Source organism: Aptenodytes forsteri, unplaced genomic scaffold (genome assembly GCF_000699145.1).
Source record: "Aptenodytes forsteri isolate BGI_AS27 unplaced genomic scaffold, ASM69914v1 Scaffold143, whole genome shotgun sequence".
Lineage (NCBI taxonomy): Eukaryota > Metazoa > Chordata > Aves > Sphenisciformes > Spheniscidae > Aptenodytes > Aptenodytes forsteri.
This window is the reverse complement of record NW_008794951.1, coordinates 557,112-562,973: the sequence shown is the minus strand read 5'-3', so window position 1 is coordinate 562,973 and position 5,862 is coordinate 557,112.

The following is a 5,862-nucleotide window of genomic DNA, read 5'->3' as shown; positions in this document are numbered from 1 at the left end:
GCAATGCCATGGGCAGCCCCTGTGCAGCCCGCCCTGGTGCGCTGAGCAAGACGCGGCTGGAGAAAAAGGACTTCACAACAGCATGGCTTGGGTGGAAGTTGCAATAGCACCTGGACTTGCACTTCCAGGCTCTTCACTGGCACGTTTCTCTGCACTGCATGCCTTCCCCTGCCAGGAAAATTCTCTCAGCAAAATTATGCTCCTTCGCTTTTCTTCAGGCACAGTCGCAGCGATTTGGAAGCCAACGTCAATCAAACAGGCGACCGCGGGAAGGAGCGAGCTTGCCGCCCGCCTTAGCTGCCTCAGCAGGCATGAAAGCTCGTCTCACCAACAGCAACCCCAGCACCTCTGGCATGCGCTTTCTTCAGCGGGGAAGTCTGCCTCCGTGGAGTTCAAGCATCCCTGCAAAGAAAAAACACCGAGATGCCTTTTATGATAAGAGCAACATATGGTAACCGAATGTGTACATTGGGGGTTTTTATTTGTTCTTCAGCACAAGTTCCAAAACAAGCTGCCCTACTTTCCTCCCTGTCCTACAGCTCCTCACATGGTATTAACCTAACCAAGACAACATTTTATTTTAGCCGCTTTCCTACCAACAGGTAAACAGTTGACTCAGCATGCTACAACCAAAATATGCATATAAATTACCAAACTGCTTGCTTGCTTGCTTTTTACTTCCATTCTTCTGTTCCTCACTTCCTCCTGTGCTAAATGAGACTGAGGATAAGCAGCCAGCCTTTGTAAAGCAATCGGAAAATGACAGAACAGCAAACTGCGAGTGTTATTGCTGCATGTTATGCTATAAAATACCAGAGGCTGCTCATTTTCTAATATGTGTGCACTTTGCTTTATGCTGCACTGATATTTGCTATTCAAACAGTACGGGTGCAGATCACTTCACGTTTCAACAGGCAACAAAAATGGCCAGAGGCTGCAGGGCGTGGAGGAAGAGTAAATCATGTGTTGCTTTGCTACTTTATTCCTTCTCCTCTCTTCTGGCCAACTTGAGGGCAATAAGGCATACCTCCGACGGAGTTCTGCTCGTGTCCATGTAGGCAGTTTCTAGCTCACCAGATGGGATTTTTCCACTGTTTCCAAGCCCGTCAGGTGACTGTGGGTTTCATCATACCTGGCTTTTTCTCCCAAAGCCACAGCCTTGGGAGTCAGGTCATTAAAAATGAATAAATCCCAGCTTTCATGGCAAGCATGATCTGAAGTCATCAGGCCCATTCCCTAACCTCAAGGCCCGTATCACCCCTACTCTCTGTCTGTCTAATCTGCCCCTTTGAGGATGGCAACCACAGCCCCCCCGGGGCCACCTATTTCAGTGCTTAGCAAACTGGCAGCAAGCAACTTCTTCCTATTGCCTACCCCAGATCTCCCTGGTAGATGTCAGCCCGTCCTATCCGCCACGGGCATGCTCCCTTTGCAGCCATCCTCACAGGGTTTTACACCTCAGCGTCCACAATAACCAATCCCAGCTCCTTCAGGTTCCTCAGAGCTGGGGTCTTTATCATTTTTGTCACTCTTCTTTGGACTGTCTCCACATGACACGGTGCACCTCTTCCTTCAGCTGGCATATCCAAAGTCGAGCACAAGTTATTTCAGCTGAACTTTGCTCGTTTGACATCATTTCACAGATTTACATTATTTTATGGATGATACATTCCCAAACATTTGCATTTTTCATAATGGTGTAACAACATGTTAGAAGAAAGAATAGGCATCTGACCTTAACGCTTACAAAGAAATACCACAGAACTGCATAAAAAGGCTTGTAAAAGGAATGGGCACTGTCATAAAAACTCTGTAATTATTTGAAAATAATTTTTGAAGGGAAGGAAACAACATTTCATATTTCTCTGAGGCAAGTACGGCTGTGCTTGTCACACTACAATTATAGCTTTATCATCTGAGAAACTATCGATACCACTCCAGATAGTTAAAACAGAAACAGTAATAAAAAGCCCTGATGAATCTCTACTGCTTAAACCTATGTCTCATCCAGCTTGGCATGGCTCTTCCATGCTTGGTTCCAGCCATCTATTCTCTCTGGCTCTCAGGTACAATCCTACTTCTACGAAGACATTTACAGAAATTTCTGGGGCAGATTTTATTTTTAAAAAAGTATCTAGGGACACAGTTTTCACAGTATTTGCCTCTCTAGAACTTTTATTTATTTTTAACAAACCCATGACATGTGGGCTGAAAGTACTTCAGAAAACATTTGCAGCACGGACTCATATTTATTCATTAGTATGGTAGTCAATTAGAAAAAGAATAAATGCTACTCCTTTGTAAATTTTTTTTCCTGAGAATGCTTTATCTTACTGGAATAGTTACCTTAGAAGGAAAAGGTTAACAGAAACCAAACAGCCAACTCCTTCTTTTGTTTTAAATAGTTAAAAATCAAACCACTTAATGCACTCGCTGTGGGAAAGTGAGCTGGTCCAGGAGACCGCTCCACCTGGAAGTTTTGCTGGCAGTCTCAGGAGCTGCAAAGCCATCGACCCAGGCCTGCAGGAGTAAACAAGGCTGGGAAACGATCTCCATACGCGCCATGGCCGCAGGGCTGTCCCTGCTGTGACTTGAGCCACTGCAGCCTCTGATGGGTGCACCACGCTGGCGCGTCTCGGCCGCTGCAGAGGCTTGAAACAGGAGAACCCCACCTTTAACCGCTCAGTACACAGCGACAAGGGGAACTGTGTTATTTGTTTACTTGGGTCTGCAAGCGCAATAGATTAAGGATAAAAATCAACTGACATGTACAGTATGTTATCAGACAGGCACACTGCGCCATACCTAACCATTGCCCGCTCCCCCAGATTACTTAATCCTAGAGCTCACACTCACACTCCTTAAGCAGCACCACACAGCTTTGATTTGCTTTGTTGGATCGCACATAATCCTCTCCCCTCTCAAAGCCTTGTTAACAAACAGTTCGGAGACCTCAGGGACGATGCAGTACAAACACCTAAATTGAAAGATCCGTAAGAAAGGCCGGACCCCCGTGGGTCTCACACAGACCACTTTCTGTGCGTCCTGCCCAGCCCTCGCCTTGCCGCCTCTGCAGACGGCAGGGACGGGAAACACAAAAGCCTTGCAAGTTTGAAGGGCAACGATGGGAGTCATCGGGCAGTGCTGGGGGAGGTTTTACCCTAGACTGGGACCTCTTAAGTGCAAGCACCTTTATTAGCCCACTGATGTAAACTGGTTTTGGACAAACTGTGACAAGCAAAAAGGAAGTTGCACTCTCCTTCCTCCCTGCTGGTGGGAGACCCCCTCCTAGGTCAGGATTGCTCTCTGGTAACAGGAGCAAAATGGAGAGTCATGAAAGAGCGAATTGTTTGTGTCCGAACTAGCAACATCTGCTTAAAGACTGGTGCAAACCGTGCAGGGCAAACTCAGGTTGCTCTCAGGCGCTGCAGCACCACAATGCCCCAGTGCAGGGCGAGCAGCCCTGCCGGGTCCTGCCACTTGTCACGACAAAGCAGATGGGCAAAATGGATTATCACGGCTACAGGAAAGACCATAAATCTGAGCAGAGGAGCACACTGGCCTTTCAAAGGACCTTCTTCCCTCTTACTGTTTTTCTGGGGAAGAGAACATCACAGAGATCGACTTGCACACCCAGCCATGTTGACAAATGCTGGATGTGGAGTGGGTGTGGAGACAAGCAGAAGCATGACCTATCATGTGGCATAACTGGCTGCATCTCTTAACTGTGATAGCTTTTGATTTCTTGTGGCCCCTGCCTCAAGAAGAAGCAAATGCTCTGGTCACCGGAGAAGATCCGTGATGGCGTGTTACGCCACTGTGCAGCTTGTCAAACCCAGAGCCCAAGCACGGGTGGAGAAGTGAGGCCTGTTCTGTTAAAACAGCATCCTGGGATGTGCGCATCTTGTCTCCCAACAGATTTTCAGTGTCCAGTTTAAAAATACAGGAAAGGCCATACACAGCTTGACTGAAGGTCCCTGTAACGCACTAGTTTATCTTCAACAAGGGCTAACAGCACAGGGCTAGAGAGCGTACAGTGAGCCGTCCTGTGTCCAGCTTCCTGCAAGGTACAGGGCAGGGACTCCCTGAAGCAGGAGCAACGTCTCTGCATTTCACAGACTTTTCTAATTACTTTCTGAACTCACATTAATTTTAAGCATTTGCAATATCCTCAAAGCCCCACAGTCCCACAGCCTCACTACGCTTTAAATACAAAAGTATCTGCCCTTGTTTTGTTTTGACCCAGCACTTGCTTGCTTCATTTGATATCCCCAAGCGTTTTATTAGAAAACCCAGTAAGGATTACTCTGCATTCACCTACTCCATGTTGCTCCTTTTGCAGCCCTGTGTCACAGCCACAGTTTCTCTTCCAGAGGAAGGAAGTTTGTTGTTTGCTCATTCCAGGTGTTACTCAGGGAGCTTCGATTATTCCTCACACCCTTCTCTGCCCCACATCTAGCTTACTACAGAGCTGCTTAGCAGCGTTTAGGTGGAAAAAGCCTTTTCCCAACAGCTGCAACCCCTGTATCTTCACCTGCGAGACTGGTTTTGCAGTGCCAGGAGAGGTGGTGTAAGCTGTGCCCAGCTGCAGCTCTGCAGCCAGGAGGGAGACAGGCAATGCCAGCCTTCACATGGGGCACAGCTAACGGCTCTGCCAAACCCTTGGAGAGAGGAGAGCTCTGATCACCTGCAGAAAAGCTAAGAGGGATAATAACAAAAGGAATAAACCTTCCCTTTGTCAGCTGCTTGGACTGTGCACCAGCAAAGAGCAGTGCCACTCGGGGAGAAGAGCAGTCCCACGTGTTTTGGAGCTGACAGCCAGGGAAAGGCCAGGTGCTGAGCACGAGTCTCGGGAGACTCCCATTTACACCAGCCAAGACATGGAAATTTGTCACCTGTCTAAAACTGCCCCCTCCCCCTTCAGCAAAGCATCAAGCAGCAGTATGACATGCATTCCCCTAGCACCAACCCAATATCCAACTCCTAAAGTGAAGGGGCAAATAAACACCAACATTTCTTCAGCAGCATGCAACATCCTCTCGCAGGGAGCATACCTGCATTGGGGCACACCAAGTGAAAGCGCATTCGGACAGCCCGCAGCCTGGACAATGCTCATTTCCTCGTTCCTCAGCGCTCTGCAGCGTGTCCCAACGCATGTGATCAAAACCAACTGAATTACCTGTGCCGATGGACCTGCCTCCTCTCACTTGGAACCAGCTGGCTGCGCAGGTCGTGGGCATGCAGCTACACCCTCAAGGAAAAGCTCGAGAAGGTGTAGTTCCGGAGCGCTTTCCAAAATAAATAGTTTGACTAATCCCATGTAGGGTTTCTGCAGCAGCAGGAGCTATTTATGAAAGAAGTTATGTTACAGACCTCTTGCCTCAATTAATATATCCTCTCTCTTCAAGTTTTCTTCTTTTTATTACAGTGGAGAAAGGTGTTGTTTGGAGAGTTGTTTGGTTTTTTTAAGTAACTCTCCTTCAAATAGTTTTATCAGGTGAAAATTAAATGCTTGCTTAGCCCAGCAAGCATGAAACACAGCCCCTTTTGGCAAGGCAGATGCTGAAGGGGCTGCCGCCTTCTTTGTGCTGCATTTTCATTTTATTTCTGGGAGGTTTAACTCAGCCCCAGCTCAAAACAGAACTATGTTAATGCTCTTCATAACTAACGGGAGCATAAACTGCTCAGATGCACAGTACCAGCTCAGTGCTCTTGCTGTCATCTGCCTACAGACATGAATTATCTATAGACCATCTGCGGGGCACTCCAGTCTCAGTTCTGATTTCTCAGTGTGTACCTTTCCTCCCCAATGCTGCACGTCTTCCTCAGCGCTGGGATGTGTGCAGATTAATAATATACACC